The sequence below is a fragment of the Pan troglodytes genome, chromosome 2, assembly GCF_028858775.2.
Source record: "Pan troglodytes isolate AG18354 chromosome 2, NHGRI_mPanTro3-v2.0_pri, whole genome shotgun sequence".
NCBI lineage: Eukaryota > Metazoa > Chordata > Mammalia > Primates > Hominidae > Pan > Pan troglodytes.
This window is the reverse complement of record NC_086015.1, coordinates 27,845,175-27,863,135: the sequence shown is the minus strand read 5'-3', so window position 1 is coordinate 27,863,135 and position 17,961 is coordinate 27,845,175. Positions and strand designations below refer to the sequence as shown.

Here is a 17,961-nt window from a genome sequence, read left to right as displayed (position 1 = left end):
TATAGTATAAGGATATTTTGGAGACTCTTACTTATATATGATGAAAAAAATTTGGAATGAGCTAACTTACTGACAGGAGATAGGTTCATTGGAGTACAACCATATGACGGTATACTGTACAGCTCTTAAATAAGAATGAGGTATACATACTAAGCAAGGAAAGAAATCCAGAAGGATTGAAAGAAACAAGTTCCACAACAGTATGCAAAACAAACATTTTTGTAAGATATAAATATACCCGAACTTAATAGTGGTTATACTTGCAGGATGAGATGCAGGGGATTTTCTCCTTCAAACAGATTCCAATTATTGAGATTAAAAAAAAAAAACACTGTGTTTACTTCCCAATTTCTATTCTGAAGGACAAAATAAAGGTAGAAGAGATGGAATCTAATCTACCTATTAATGTAGAAAGTAAAGTAATAAGAGAAAGTAAAAGTGGCCAGGCATGGTGACTCATGGCTATAATCCCAGCACTTTGGGAGGCTGAGGCAGGCGGATCACAAGGTCAGGAGATCGAGACCAGCCTGGCCAATATGGTGAAACCCCATCTCTAATAAAAATTCAAAAATTAGCTGGGTGTGTTAGTGGGCGCCTGTAGTCCCAGCTACTCGGGAGGCTGAGGCAGGAGAATAGCTTGAACCCAGGAGGTGGGGGTTGCAGTGAGCGAGATCGTGTCAGTGCACTCCAGCCTAGGCAACAGAGGGAGACTCCATCTAAAAATAAATAAATAAATAAAAATAAAAAATAAAAGTAACTATGGTCACCCTAGGGTAAGCAGCGTTTCTGAGTAGAAAGCCAATGCTTTAAGGACTTGGAAAGGTGGGGGGATACTGAGTCTGGGCTGTCAATATTCTTACTCCAGCCATTCGAACGTGTGTTTCATTTAAGCCCAGTTTTCACAGTTATTTTTACAACAAAGTTGCTTAGGAACTGAGGGGAGATCTTTTGACTTATTTTCCTGCTTCATTCCAAACATGTTTTCAATAGTGACCCACTGATATGCTACATCTTTGGGTAAAAAATATCTAGAACACTCATTCATAGGAAATATTTATGACTGCTGCCATTCCCATCTATAGTCCAATGAAAATCATCAGTGACTACAAGGGGTTTGGGTCTCCTGTGGCTCTGTGGTCACACTGAAGGACAGATTTTGGCCTTATGATAAAAGCTTCCACTGACATTTTATTGGAAAATTTGGAAATACTCAGACTAAATGGACACTATCTCACTGTTTTGCCTTCTCTGCTCCCTCCTCTCTATTCAATTCAGGTGCTCTTTCCTACCCTCTTCCTTCTCCTTTGCTCTCAGACATGGGACTGACATACTGAATCTCTAAGAGACTACAAAACCTGCACCAGTATAAATGAAAGAGCTCAAGTTTACTCCAACAGCAGGATGCAAATCTGCTTTTGAAATGAGACAGCGGGACCAGAGAGCCCACACAGGAGAAACTTTTGCCAAAAGAGGGTGCTCTTTCTCCCTTCTTTAATGTAGAAATACCAACTGTTATCTAAGATAATTATTTGTCAATTTATCTAAACAGTCAAAACACATGGAAGATTTGAAATGGGTGAATTTAATTGTGTGTAAATTACACCTCAACAAAGTTGATAATTTATCCAAATATAAGCAAAACCAAAGTTTGAACTCAATTCTCCAGAATTTATTACATACAGGTTTGTTCTGACCTACTATTTGTACATCTAAAGTGTCACTCCAAGAACCAACATAAATCAAAGACAGAAAAGTACCCTAACACATTTGCAGAGAAATATATAATTTTCAAAGTTCCTTCATAAACTTTGACTTCTTTTGATCTTTGCCTAGAATCTTTGAATCAGGAAAGGTAACATTTATCCATTTTAAAGATGAGGAAAATAAAATACATAAAATATAAAAAGGACAAGAAGAAAGTAATACAAAATAAATACATACATTTAAAAAACAAAGAGGGAAAAAAAAAAAGATGAGGAGAAGGATTCAGGATTAAGTGATTTGTTTGTACAAAGTCAGAAAGCCTGGAAGTCAGTTCTGGCTAATGGCAATCCAGGTTTTCTTGAGGTGATATATTTTTACTACACCCATGAAGCTTAAAATAAATTTACCTGTTTTTGGACTCAACACAAAAGTTGTTTAATCACATTTACTGGTCTGCCTTTCCTACCTTATTATTTCATTTCTCTTTCACATTTGGATGGAAGCCAGGATTAAATAAGAACAAGAAAATCTTGTGATCTGCCAAAAGGTGTTATTAAAATTTCTTAATACCAAAAATTAAATCACTTTATTTGCAGAAATGAATTAGGTGAAAATAAAAGCATACCACACACAGTACTTAGTGTGGAGAGGAATTTCGATAATAATGTGACAACTCCAAAAATGCAGAGAATCCTCCACCTTAATGAAAACCAAAGACATTTTGGGGAAACAAGCATCAGTTCAATTACAGTCCAAATGTTATGCCCCTAAGCTGCAAAGAGAACAAGAAAGATGCACAATTCTTTTTTCCCCCTAGAGCTAAAAAAAGCAGGTATAGAACATGAGACCTACTTTCTCCAGCTCAGAAGTTAGGTTGGTCCCACAGTCCAGGAATTCAGATCCACTTCACTCTATTCCATTCTAGTTCACAGTGGCACTGGGAGGTCCAGCAGTCATTAGAATGACCTGCACTGAAATGTGAGGTCAACCCCTGCCTGAGGATACAATATCACCCACTGCTCAATGCTCTGTGAAGCTGAGGCCTCTGCAACTTCTTTGTTCCCTCCCTCTCCACTGCAGGATCCACAACTCAGAACTACCAGGAAATAACAGGGTCAGGAGGTGAGGAGAGCTATTTACTGCACTTGGGGGAATCACTGGCTTCTTTCTTGGCCCCAGCTGGCCTGGAGAGACAAGAGGAAGGCTGTTTATATTTGCATAGGGCTGAGAGACTGAATGAGTGAGGTTATGCCCTGCATGTCAAATACAGGGCTGGGCTTGGAGGGGAGGGTCTGGTTGCTTTCTCATTGCCAACTCTTTCACCCAGGCGAATCCTTGGTCCTGCTGTCTACACACACCCTTCTAGCTGAGCAGTAGACAATAGCTTTCAAAAAGCTAGATGCTGCAGCAGCAGCAGCTAAGAGGCCCACAGATAGAGGGCTGATGTGGGACATTTCACAGCTACCTTAAACGTAACAAGCCTAGAATGACTGGTAAGCAAATACTGGTGGCCACTGGTCAGGCACGAAACTGGCTTGTAAGTTAACAGACGGCAGAGTCATATGCTACTTCATGTTGGTATCAGTTGGTCTCTAAAACGATTCAAACAGTCATTTAATACCAAGAAGTCCAAAGCATTATCCCCAAACAGAGAAGGGTCCTGACTTACAAACATGTCCTATTCCAGCCAAGTGCTCACAGGTGTGAGCCAGCACTTTGGAAGTCCGAGGCAGGCAGATTGCTTGAGCCCAGGAGTTAGGGACCAGCATGGGCAACATTGTGAGACCTCATCTCTAAAAAAATACAAAACACAGCCGGGCATGGTGGCATGTACCTGTCATCGCAGTTACTCGGGAGGCTAAGGCGGGAGGATCACCTGAGCCCTAGGAAGTTGAGGCTGCAGTGAGCCGAGATTGCACCACTGCACTCCGGCCTAGGTGAGTGACAGAGTGAGACTCCATCTCAAAAAAAGGACTAAGTCTTAACTGACTGAAGAGTCTCCTGCTAGCCTTGAAGAAGCAAGCTCCTATGACATAAACTACCTAAGAAAAGGGCTAGAGAACTATGAGCGGCCTCTAGGAGTTGCCTGGGCCTCAGTCCCATAGCTGCAAGGAACTGAATTCCGTCAACAACTATGTGACCTTGTAAGAGCTACAGATGAGGACACAGGCCAGCTGACTCCTTGACTACAGCCAAGAGAGACCCTGAGCAGAGGGCTCAGCTAAGCTATGCCTGGATTCCTGACCCACAGTAACTGTGAGATACTAAATGTGTGTATTGTTTTGGGCTGCTAAATTTGCAGTAATTTGTTACACAGAAAGAGAAATCCTGACAGTGTGAAATTTATTTTCAGAAGTTGAAACAGAGGGTCTCTGCACCAGTGGTCATTAACATGGATGAGGGCAGAGGTGCTGCACTGAAAAAGAGCTTATGCATGCAGGACAGTAAGACCCCAGTTTTCTTTCTCCACTCAGCTCCCAGAACACAGGCCGGCCTTCGCCCTCCAGGCAGTCTCTTCTGGGGAATATGAGCGACTCAGAGGAAAGACCTTTCTAACTAAGGAACAGATAACTGAGGAACATGGTTCTTTTCTAACATAAAAATCAAAAATCAAAACAAACTAGAAGATAGCCAACTACAGAAAACAGAAATTATAGGGAGAATTTCAAAATAAACTTATTAATATCCAGAGAGACAGAATACATTGCACTTATGAAAAAAGAATAAAGCCAAAACAAAATAAGATTCAGAGGAGAAAAAGTAGCTTTTGAAAATTAAAAACAAAAGCAAGCAAACAAACAAAAGATTTCAAAAACTCAATAAAAGATAAAGTTGAAATCTCCCAAGAAAGTAGAAGAAAGGCTGCAAATAGGACAGAAAAGATACAACAATTAAAGGACCATAGGAAGGACAAAGATTTGAATAGTGAGAGTGATCCAGAAAGGGTAAACAGAGAGGAGGTCCAAAATAACTTAAAACTTACCAGGCCATGAGTTTCCGCATTGAAAAGGCACAGTACATTGGAGGAAAACTGACCTACACAAGGTGGCACATCAAGTTTCCAGGGAGAAAAAAAAAAGTAATGTGTAAGAAACCCCAAATCAGCGGGCTTCAGATTTCAAAAGCAATAGTGGGAGGAAGCTGGCACTGAAGCAATGCCTTCAAAATGATTTCCAATACAAATTCCACACCAGACAAACTATCAATCAAGTGCTAGGGAAGAACAGAGATCTTTTCAGATACTTGAGGTCTCTAAAAAATTATCTCCCAAGAATCCTTTTTCAGGAAGTTACTGAGGGATGTACTCTGCAAAATAAGGGCATAAACAAGAAAAAGATAAAGGAAACAAAACTTCTATGTAGAATAGTAAAGAGAATTCCCCAAAAGACAGTGACAAGAGAATCCGGTATGACAGCTGTAAACAGAATTAGCAGGTAGCCTGTTAAAACCAGAAGAGGTCAGATGGCTCTGGGGAGAGATTTCTTCAAAAAAGATAAAATTCAGGCTGGGCGCGGTGGTTCACGCCTGTAATCCCAGCACTTTGGGAGGCTGAGGTGGGGGGATGACCTGAGGTCGGGAGTTTGAGACCAGCCTGACCAACATGGAGAAACCCCATCTCTACTAAAAATAGAAAATTAGCCAGGCGTGGTGGCGCATGCCTGTAATCGCAGCTACTTGGGAGGCTGAGGCAGCAGAATCACTTGAACCCAGAAGGCGGAGGTTGCGGTGAGTTGAGATCGCGCCACTGCACTCCAGCCTGGGCAACAAGAGCGAAACTCCGTCTCAAAAAAATAAAAAATAAAATAAAATTTATATAAAACCTATGCATCTGAATGTCTTTTGAGGACTTTTAGATAATTGTGAAGGCATCTGGGGTTGAATTTGTGACAAGTATATATATGTAGTGGGTAGGGAAGGGCACAGAAGGGAGAAAGGGAGAGGAGAAAAGGTGAGAGAATAACTTGGGGAGGGAGGTAGTCAAGCAAGGAAGGAAAAGTAACCACATGTGAATAATGCTCACATAATATAAACAGTGAATATTTTATCAACATTGATCTAAGCAAAACAGGATAAAGGAAGAGTGTGACCGGGTAGGAAAGAACTAAGTTGTCATCATCCATTGTCATGAATCAAGAGTTATTGGTAAAAACTGAAATATAAAGTAATATGAGTATATACCTAAAAACAGGATATAAACAACAAAGTACTCGGCTCAACGAGGTACAAGTAGTTGCCACTAGAGAGCAAAATGCTGGGAATAGTTTTTTTTTTTTTTAACAAACAAAGAAATATTAAAGCCTTTAAACTATGTTAGTGTATAATTTCAATAAAAATGAAAACTATTGGGAGGCCAAGGTGGGAGGATTGCTTGAGGTCGCAAGTTCAAGACCAGCCTAGGCAACACAGGGAAACCCTGTCTCTACAAAAAATTAAAAAATTAGCTGAGTTTCGTGGTGCATGCCTGTAGCCCCAGCTACTTGGAAGGCTGAGGTGGGAGAAATGCCTAAGCCCAGGAGTTTGAGGCTGCAGTAAGCCGTGATGGCACCACTACATGCCAACCTGGGTGACAGAGCAAGACTCTGTCTCAAAAAATAAATAATAAGAAAGATAAGACGGAAAGGAAAAAGATAGTATCTTACAACCTATAACCATGTGACACAATTCTTTACCAAATGAAGTTCCTCTGCCATGCACAATGGTGGTATATTTTTCCAAATGATCATCTACTTGGTCCCCAGAAATCAAGCATAACATATTAGCTTAATATTATAGATTCAGCACATATAGTTCAGGGATAACTATATGCCAGGGACATATAGTTCATTTCACACTGCACCATATATAGTACAATACAAACTAAAAAAATGTTTTCAAAGGAACAGACAGAACACAGAAATGTATTCTATGGAAAACTGAGAAGGTTTCACAGTGTAATGGTATCTAAGTTAGGCTTACAGAGCTTAATAGGTTTTTTTCAGGAGAAAGGGTGACCAAACCGAAGAACTTTTGGTACAGAGATGTGTTTCTCCTGCAGAAATGAAGGTGAAGATGGAACCTGAAAGACTAAATGAGACCAGAGCAGAGAGGACCTTACATGCCTGCTAAGCAATTCAGATTTTAATAGCTTTGCACTGTCACAGCAGTGAAATGGGAAAGGTTCCCTTGTCCCACTTGTGGGTGTGTGATGGGGGTGTGGCTCACTTCTTCAGTGTCCCGCTGCTCAAACCTCTAGGGGAGCATACAGACAGGCGGGCTGTGAGGCGCCGACCCCACGGCAGTGTCTAGGGGTAAATGTTTACAGCTGAAGCCCCAGTGGGCATATGTTACAGGATGCTCTTTTAGTTTAGCCGTCCATAGGCGGCTTCTGTTAACCAGCTCAATTAGACCCCTGCCTTATGGCAAGGACAGAGGGCTTTCTGTATCCCGGCTTTGGCATACCAGAAGAATAGGATCACATGTGGGCTTGGAGAATGAGTGCGAGGTTTTATTGAGTGGAAGCAGCTCTCAGCAGATAGGGCAGCCAGAAGGGAAATGGTTTTCCCCTGGAGTCTGGCCGCTTGGTGGCCCAACTCTTCTCCAACTGCCCCAGCCAAACTTTGTGTCATTCCGCCAGTCGATGGCCTGCTGGCATCCCAGTGTGCTCCTACACCAGTGCATTCCTCTCGACGTCCATCCACCTGTGTATTCCTTCGCCAATGTGTTTCTCTCAGCATCCAGCTTGTGTGTCTTCCTGCTAGGGTCTTGGGGTTTTTATAGGCACAGAATGGGGGCATGGCGGGTCAAAGTGGTCTCGGGAAATGCAACATTTGGACGTGAAGGCAGGAGTGCCTGTCTTCACCTAGGTCTGTGGGCACAGGCCCGGGGGTGGAGCCCTTGCCAGGGACCCACCCTTCTCCTCCCAGCACTTCCCTGTCTCCCTTCCGTATCAGGAGTGAGGTAACAGAAAACTAGTCACTGTCTTCAGAAATAGGTAACTCCAAACACTGAAAACATCAAACAATTCAGAAACAAGAAGCTACTTAGAGCCTTCAATAAGTGAAGCAGAGAGCCTAATTAAAGAGGCTATAGGAGGTCTAACAACCTGGACGAGAGCACGGGCAATGGAAACAAAATTGTCTCTGGGGAAATCATAACTACTTCATAGTAACAATACTAAAGAGTTATCAATAAACCACAGATCCTCTGAAGGCATCAACACATATACAAATAAGATGTCTACATTCTACCTTTAAGGAGCAGAAGGGAATGCAAACTGTCTCTTTCTGGCCTGTGCAGTCTCCCTGCGGTATTGTTAAATAGACATCCCAAGCATCACTCCAAGCATGGCTGTGTAGCATTTGGTGGAGTCATCACTTACTAAATAAATAAAATGTGACTTTACATATATATATCTCCTTGTCTGTTTATATATTAACATTTCGAAAAACAATCAAATCATGTACCTTCATTTTAGTTCAAAGAATGTTCACCATTAGTTACATGCCTAATGAATTCATTTACTATTATATGCAATAGTTTAAATATAGTGTACATGCTATTTTAGGTACTACCTAGTTTTATTTCAAGAAGTTAAAAAATAAGGCTTCATATTCTTTAAAAAACACCATTTCAATGTTTATGGCTTATAGCAAATAAAGGGGTAAGTGTATGGGAAAGAAACACATTTAAGCAAAATGAATACTTTTAGTCAGTTCACTTGATACCTTGGTTGGGTTGTGCTTGTTGTTAAGAGCCAGGACCCACAGCTTTAGATACAAGGCACATTCAACACCATGTAAGCATGAGGTAAGATAGTATCAAGATAAACTCATAGGATAGCCACTTTAATACAGTCCATTTCTGACTACTAATTGTACCTCTCTCAGAATTTTGTTAACTAAAGTCATTGTTGATGTTTGGCCATTTTAGTGTTTTGTTAATGTGCGCTTCCATTAACAATGAGCCCCACAAAGCCACAAGGAAGCATACCAGCTAAAACATTGCTAAAAAGGTAAAACCAGAGCGCTAAAGATTTGTCTAGCCGAACAGCTAACTTAGTGAGGTGCAGTCACCAGCATCAAAGGAGCAGTAGTGGCAGCAGAGTCTCAACCCTACAGAAACCTGAGCGGGTCAGAACGTTCATCTTCATCTAGCCAAGGTGAAAGCACCCAGAAGCCAAGGACAGACAGCTGTGAGAGCAAGCTGGCAGCAAAGGGCTGAGCTCTGAATTTCAGTCTGGTAGAGCAAAATGATTTTCTCCTTCAGCAATGTCAGAAGAACCATCCCTTATTTCAAGACATCCTTACACATCTGCTGTGTGCAAAACCTGCACACAGGACGTGGTTCTGAACTGCTTCTTCAAAACAAAGTAAATGAAAATTTCAGTGGCTCCAGCAGTCGGGACTGTTAGGCATGAAACAATGAGAGTACGAAATAAATCCTTATATGCTTTATAATAATATAATAAACCAATAAAAATACATATTCGTACTTAGTATTTGTTCAATACTATGCTAGGTACCAAAGAATTTTGCCTGCTGGATGGGCAGGTTGAGGCCAAATCATTAAGGGCTTTAAAAACCAGGGAAGACAGTTTACCCTCAATGAACTGGGTAAGGCAAAGCCACAGCAAGTTCTTCAACACCATTTTGGAGAGAATATCTCTGTTTTGCATTAGAGGAAACTGAGGCCCAGAGACTTTAAGTAATTAACCTTAACTTAAGGTCATTCAGCTGCTAACTGGCAAAGACTGGACTCAAATCTCTGTATTACAAAGGCCACTCCATTTGCTATGGCATGGCCAACTGTTGCTCAGGTGAGTGAAGCTTCATTTGGGCTAATGTTTCTGGATGAAGAACCTGGTAAGGAGACACTGGTAAGCAGATAGATACGGGTCATCCACATGGATATCAAAGTCACAAGGGTGGGAGCAGGTAATATGGAGAGTCATGGGGCATGTGCTCAGGTGAAGTGAGGAGGTAGCAATGTTGGAGATGGAGGAAAATTTCCATGCCTCATACCTCCCTTAAGGAGTAAAAGAAAGCAAGAATTTAACAAGAGAGTGAAAGAACAGCTGCAGGCACATTACTCTCTGGGAAGATGAAAAGTAGGTCAAGGATTAAACATCACTTCCTCTCAACCAGCTTCCATGCGCAGAGCAGAAGGATATGGCCTCAGGCAAAGGCAGGCTGAACTAGAGCTGGCACTAGATACTGTTTGGCCAGGAGTGTTTAGTGAGGTAACTGGTAGTAAGTTTAGACTAGCAATCAGTTCCATTTAATGAATATGGCAAAATTCTAGTAAGATACACAAAAATGGTAAAAATTAATGCCTTTTCTCATAAAACTACCAGCCAAATTGGGGGGTGGGGGACTGTCCAACAATAAATGATTAAAATACAAGGTATTTGATATGAGGTAAACTGTTAAAGACGAGCTCAAGTGAGGGTGGCTTAGAAATGGGCCCAATATAAAAATTTCCTATGGGCAACCCTCCTCTCCCTCACATGTAAGCAGATAGCATGCCAGCTTTCAAGCTCCCTTTCTTTTACTTGTGAGAAAGTGGGGAGGAGGGAGGACAAGTATTTAGGACAAGTTTCTCAAAAATGAATAGCTTCCGTGCTGCAGGTCAGTTGTTCTTACACACGAGTGGTAAGAATAAGAGAAAGCATTACATTTTTTTCATAAATTTTAATTTACTCAATATAAAGGTTTGTCTTTCATTCTCATAAAGTTCCTGGCCGGGCGCAGTGGGTCACTCCTGTAATCCTAGCACTTTGGGAGGCCAAGGTGGGTGGATCATCTGAGGTGAGGAGTTCAAGACCAGCCTGACCAACATGGCGAAATCCTGTCTCTACAAAAAATACAAAAATCAGCTGGGCGTGGTGGCGCATGCCTGTAATCCCAGCTACTCGGGAGGCTGAGGCAGGAGAATTGCTTGAACCCAGGAGGCAGAGGTTGCAGTGAGCCGAGATCATGCCATTGCACTCCAGCCTGGATGACAGAGCGAGACTCCATCTCAAAAAACAAATAATAAACTTCTTCATATTTTGTGATTAAAAAGTATCTTCCCTTTTATAAAATGCTGACGACAGTAAACAATGACTTTTTTTCAATGTCCTTGCAAAACAAAATAAAATTAGTAGCCCTATGTCTGCCCTCTGCATTGAAATCCAGAATTTACACTGTAGATAACAGCTTCTATAGCCCCAAGTGGTATCTGCCATAGAGCCTTCGCAGGGAAAGCGCCTGAGGTTTAACTAGCTCAGTACCTCTCAACTGTCCTCAGGCTCCCAGCCTCTTAAGAAAGACTAGCTAAGGTCAGCCAGGCCAATATGGTGAAACCCCATCTCCAACAAAAATACAAAAATTAGCCAGGCACGGTGGCATGAACCTGGGTGACAGAGGTTGAACCTGGGTGACAGAGGTTGCAGTGAGCCGAGATCGCACCACCGCACTCCAGCCTGGGCAACGGAGCGAGACTCTGTCTCAAAACAAAACAAACAAAAAAGACTAGCTAAGGTCATTGCTACCATCTTATAGCCTACTGGCACCTCTGTCACTCAGACTCATTCCTGAGGAGCACACGCTGGGAACCATTTCCATAAGCACAGAAGGTTCATAAAGAGGCAGAGCACAACAGCTCTTGGAGTTGCCCACAGACAGCTTCCAAACCACAAGCAAGTCCTATCTCACCAGGCTGACACCACACCAATGAGACAAATCCTTCACAAGTGGCAGGAGAAGTGAAACTTCTGTATGTCAGACTATTTCCTAAATAAATTCAGTGTAACGTGACTCGACAGGCATACATCTCCAGTCTGACAGGCAACCCAAAAGTGTATGTTTTGGAAAATAACATCTTAAAAGTACTGAATGTGTTCTTTATAAGGACTTCTCAGTTGTCTTGGTATTCCTTGCTACCTCAACTTCAATTCTTCCCACATGAAAATTTCTATTTTCACTCCTCTCTTCTTTCATTTCACAAAAATGTGTGCTTCTTTCTAAGATAAACATGTGGTCTTTACCTAATTCCTCTTTTACTTTAACAGTGAATAGAACACTTGGTTACAAAAAGTTCAAACTTTCCTATGCAGAAAGAAAAAAAAAACCACCAGACTCTAAAACATACTCCTGAACACCTCTACCCCTCCAGGCTGCTGGGCCAGCTTTCTCCTGCCCTTCAGTGCCAATTTCCTGATGCTCCTCCTAAATACACACAAATCCCTCTACATGTGATTCAGTCCTACTTTACCTCAACATTCCACAGTAAACTAGTCTCAAAAGTCACCAAAGACCTGCCAGGCTCAAAATTAAATGGCATTTCTCATTTTTTTTTTTTTTTTTTTTTTTTAAGAGACAGCCTAGCTCTGTCACCCAGGCCGAATGCAGCGTTGTGATCACAGCGCACTGCAACCTCAAAATCCGGGACTTAAGTGATCCTCCTGCCTCAGCTTGCCAAACTGCTAGGATTACTGAGGTGATCGGCTGCACTCAACTCCATTTTTTTCATCAGCCTTTTTGTCAAGGACTGATGAGCCCTGCCTTCTGGAAACATTCTTGATAATCATGACATTAATTTTCTGATTCCCCTCTAACCTCTGAACTCCCCTCTCACTTTTCTAAAGCACTTTCTTTTCCTGCTAATCTGTCAGGGCCCAGAAACAAATCAACAGGAGTTCCCATTGGAGTGGTATGAAAAGAGAGATGCATTTCAGGGAAGGGTTTAGATATGTGAGGTCCATAGTGGCTTTACTAAGCATTAATGGGTGATGAAAGGGAGAAAGCAAAGCCACAATCCGATACAAATCTAGAAGAAAATCTTAGTTTGTTGATTTAACAGTTGTTGGTCCTTGGCAATGTACCAGGAAAATAATGCCTTACTACAAAGCAATGACTTCCAAACCATACTCCAGATGGGGAGAGAAGGCTAATGTTTTAAACGTCTGTCTTCCCTGAAATCTGTTTTAAGAAAGGGTTAACACTGCTTTTTAAAGCTTTAAAAGTACACTTAACAGTATGATATAAGAAACCACAGCTGGGCTCATGCCTGTAATCCCAGCATTTTGGGAGGCCAAGGTGGGTGGATCACAAGGTCAGGAGTTTGAGACCAGCCTGGCCAATATGGTGAAACCCTGTCTCTACTAAAAATACAAAAAAAATTAGCAAGGCATGTTGGTACCCGCCTGTAATCCCAGTTACTCGGGAGGCTGAGGTAGGAGAATTGCTTGAACCCAGGAGGTGGAGGTTGCAGTGAGCCGAGATCATGCCACTGCACTCCGGGCTACAGAGCGAGACTCTGTCTCAAAAAAAGAAAAGAAAAGAAAAACCACACAGGGAACTTAAAAAATCTGAACAGCACGCAAATTCCAGTTCAGTCCTCAGTTTCCTCATCTGGAAAACACAGCTAATGCTATTCCACATACCACACCTCACGGAACTGAACCTTGAAGGAAATAAGCTATGTAAGTGCCTTTAAGCCCTAAAGCACTACTTCTTTTTTTTATTTTTTATTTTTATTTTTTTGAGACGGAGTCTTGCTCTGTCGCCCAGGCTGGAGTGCAGTGGCGCGATCTTGGCTCACTGCAAGCTCCGCCTCCCGGGTTCACGGCTGGAGTGCAGTGGCGCGATCTTGGCTCACTGCAAGCTCCGCCTCCCGGGTTCACGCCATTCTCCTGCCTCAGCCTCCTGAGTAGCTGGGACTACAGGCGCCCGCCACCACGCCCAGCTAATTTTTTTGTATTTTTAGTAGAGACGGGGTTTCATCATGTTAGCCAGGATGCTCTCGATCTCCTGACCTCGTGATCCGCCCACCTCGGCCTCCCAAAGTGCTGGGATTACAGGTGTGAGCCACCGCGCCCGGCCTAAAGCACTATTTCTATGCATACAATTATTTTTAAGGAACAAGTGCTAACTCTTCCAAAGAAATAATGACTGCTTAACTATGTATTAATAACAGCTGTCACAAAAATCTAAAGCTATATTTTTGCTTTCCAATAATCAACAGTTAGTCTTTTCACTTTAAAGGTTAAAATTAACATAGTAAAATCCCATATAACTAATGAAGGTATTATAATGAAATGAAACAATATGAAAATTAACGTATCAAGATGTACTAATCTAATAAAATTGAAAAATTAAAACATAAACTAGTAAGAATGGTAGAAGTGTTTCCTAGAGAAGGTTGTGTATTTGTGTCCCTTAGTTAACCAATAAGAAGGAAAAAGACACTTTTGAGATCTACCTATTTAAACCCAAAGACTGCTTTTAATAAATGTTTTAATTTCACCACTACATAATGAACTCTATATTTTTGGATTAAACACATCCCTGAAATGAGTTGAATCTCTAAGTTGAAAAACATTTCTCATTTTAATTCAAAGATACTGTCTCTCACAAAATAATTACGGCTCTAAAGTAATAAAAAATTACACTTGAGAATCCTAACCTGTCAGTGGACGATCTGCCTTTTGAAGCCTCTATATGCACTGAATTCTCCCATAAAATACCAACAAGTTTGTCAAGTGAATAATTAATCTATATCTTCATTAAAAGCAGACATTTAAAGATATGCTTCTCAGTGAATTCTCATGTAACCTTAGGACTTAAATTCAGCCTTCCACAAAACAGTATCATAATCCTACGTATTTAACAGAATTTCTTTAAAGCCACAAGGAGCTGCTACTGCCAAGAGCACACACAAAAGTTACTGTCCATTAATAAGACAGAGCCTAATGTATTTGTAACTCCTACATATTAAAAATTTATTCAAGAAGACTAATAGCTTATTAGTTAGGGCTTTTTCTGTTACAAGTATAGATACCTGACTCAAAAGAGACTGGGCCAAAAGATAAACTGGCCCACATCATCAAAAAGGCCATGAGAGGGCTTCAGGCCAAGGATGGACCCGAAGGGATAGACAGTGTCATTAAGAGTTTCTCACTAACCCCTCAATTTTGGGTTGACTTCATTTTGAGACTGGCTCTCCACATAGGATAGCTTGGAAAAGATAATATATCTCAGGAAAAGAGGTAAGCTTTAAAAACATCCCTCCCAAATACTTTGGTATATCTCTCATCAGTTCAGATTAAGTTAAATACCCTCTCTGAACCAATCACTGTGGGTAGATGCATAAAGCTTTTTTTTTTTTTTGAGACTGAGTCTCTCTCTGTTGCCCAGGTGCAATTTTGGCTCACTGCAACCTCTGCCTCTCAGGTTCAAGTGATTCTCCTGCCTCAGCCTCCCGAGTAGCTGGGACTATAGGCATGCACTATCACAATCGGTTAATTTTTCTATTTTTAGTAGACGTGGGGTTTCGCCATGTTGGCCAGACTGATCTCAAACTCCTGACCTCAGGTGTTCCATGCAACTTGGCCTCCCAAAGTGCTGGGATTACAGGCATGAGCCACCATGCCTGACCAAGATAAAGCATTCTGATGGGCCTGGGCTTGGGTCAGCCCATCACCACTGGAGGGTAAAAAAAGACCCACTTGAACCATATGGATAAAACGAATTATTATAAAATGAGGAGTGTTGGTACCCCAGGGGGATGTTGGGTGAACAAATAACATATGACCACCACAGATGGTCACTGGGTGGTATCCCTGAAAAACCACCACCAGGAATTTTTGAGCACTGGCAGACTACCAAATGCAAAACCTGTACATAGCAAGACTACAGGTGTACATGTAGTTATTTTCACCAATTCACTCATTACCAAGAAACAAGTTAAGAGGGACAAGTGTCTCCTCTCCCCTCCAACTCTCCTATATGCATTTAAAGACTGAATTGTGAACAGAAATGAAGAGACCTAAATTTAACAGCTAAAACCATAAAACTTATATTAAAAAAAAAAACAGAAGAAAAATCTTTGTAATCTTTAGGTAGGCAGATTTCTGAGGAGACAAAAGCATGAATCACACACAAAAAAACTGACAAACTGGGCTTCATCAAAATTAAAATGCTTGGCTCTTAAACAGACACTAATGATAAACCCACAGCCAACACCATACTTAATGGTGACAAGAAAATGATTTCTGAGGACTAAGATGAGGAACAAGACAAACATGTCCACCCTCACTACTACTTATTTTATTTTTCATTTTTTTCAGAGCAAAAGAACTTGATACCCTTACTACTTCTACTCAATATTTTACTGGAAGTTGTAGCCAGGTGAATTATAGCAAGAAAAAGAAATAAGGCAGCCGGGCGCGGTGGCTCACGCCTGTAATCCCAGCACTCTGGGAGGCCAAGGTGGGCAGATCACCTGAGGTTGGGAGTTCGAGACCAGCCTGACCAACAAAAAATAAAATTAGCTGGGTGTGGTGCCGCATGCCTGTAATCCCAGCTACTCGGGAGGCTGAGGCAGGAGAATCACTTGAACTCAGGAGGCGGAGGTTGTGGTGAGCCGAGATCATGTCATTGCATTCCAGCCTGGGTAACAAGAGTGAAACTCCATCTCAAAACAAAACAAAACAAAAAAACAAAATAAGGCTGGGCATGGTGGCTCATGCCTATAATCCTAGCACTCTGGGACGCCAAGATGGGAGGATCACTTGAACCCAGGAGTTCGTGACCAGCCTGGGCAACATGGTGAGACCCCTGCTCTACAAAAATACAAAAAACTAGCTGGGTGTGCTGGGTGCAGTGGCACGTGCCTGTAAGTCCCAGCTACTGGGGAGGCTGAGGCGGGAGGATCGCTTGAGCCCAGAAGGTCATAGCTAAACTGAGTTGAGATTGCACCACTGCACTCCAGTCTGGATGACAAAGTGAGACCCTGTCTCAAAAAAAGAAAAAAGAGAAATAAAAAGTATTCAGACTGGAAAAGAAGTAACATGATCTGTATTTGCAGATGACATGATCTTGTAGAGAGAAAACTCAAATCCACTAAAAAGCTCTTAGGACCAATAAACAAGCTGAACAAAGCTGTAGGATACAAAATTAATATACAAAAACCAACCATCGCTATATACTACCGGTGAGTAATCAGAAAATGTAATTTTTAAAAATTCAATTTACAATAGTATCTGAGTAAAATACATAAGAATAAATTTAACATAAGCATAAAATATGTACACTGCAGACTAAAAACCATCATTGAAATAAATTAAGGGAAATATAAATAACTGAAAAGACATTTAATGTTCATGAATCATGTGTTAGTCCATTTTGTGTTGCTATAAAGGAGTATCTAAGGCTAGGTAATTTATAAAGAAAAAAGGTTTATTTAGCTCATGGTTCTCCAGGTTGTACAAGAAGCATAGTGCCAGCATCTGCTTCTGGTGAGGCCTCAGGAAGCTTCCACTCATGGCAGAAGATGAAGGGAGAGCAGGCATGTGACATGACAGGAAAGGGAGCATGAGAGAGTGGGGAGGTCCCAGACATTGTTTAAACAATGAGATCTTGCATGAACAAAGCAAGTGAAAACTCACTCATTACCGTGAGAGCAGCACCCAGCCATACATGAAGGGTCTGTCCCTGTGACCCAAACACCTCCCACCAGGCCCCACCTCCAATGCTGGGGATCACAATTCAACACAGGATTTGGAGGGGACAAACATCCAAACTGTACAGATCTGAATTTTAATTTTTTTTTTTATTTTTTAGAGACAGGGTCTCCTCTGTCACCCAGGCTGAAGTGCAGTGGTGCAATCGCTGCAGCCTCGAACTCCTGGGCTCAACTGATCTTCCCACCTCAGCCTCTTGACTAGCTGGCACTACAGATGTGCACCACCATGGCTGGCTTATTTTATTCTTTATAGAGAAGAGGGTCTCACTTTGTTAATCAGGCTCATCTCAAACTCCTGGCCTCAAGTGATCTTTCCACCTTGGTCTCTCAAAGTGCTAGGAATATAGTAGGCATGAGCCACTGTACCCAGCCTAAAATTAATATGGGAATACTTCTCAAACTGGTGTACAGATTCAACATAAACCCTGTAAAAACCCCAGCTGGACTGTTTAAAAAAAAACAAAATGAAAAACAGAAATTGACAAGCGGATCCTAAAATTCATATGGAAATGCAAGGAACATAGAATAGCCAAACAATCTTTAAAAAGAACGAAGCTAGAGGACTTCCTTCTCAATTTCAAAACTTACTATGAAGCCACAGAAATTAAGACATTGTAGTACCAGCAAAAGGATAGATACAAAGATCAATGGAACCTAATTAAGAGCCCAGAAATAAACTCTTACATTTACGGGTAAATTGATTTTTGACAAGAGTGCCAAATCAGCTCAATGGAGACAGAATAGTCTTTTTTATCAAATGGTGTTGGGAAC

General features: G+C 41.5%; 1 protein-coding gene across 3 annotated transcripts in view; it reads right to left on the bottom strand.

Moving 5' to 3' along the window:
* Positions 1 to 17,961, bottom strand: part of UBE2E1 (ubiquitin conjugating enzyme E2 E1) — an 83,786-nt gene that overhangs the window by 20,614 nt on the left and 45,211 nt on the right. The window lies entirely within an intron of this gene.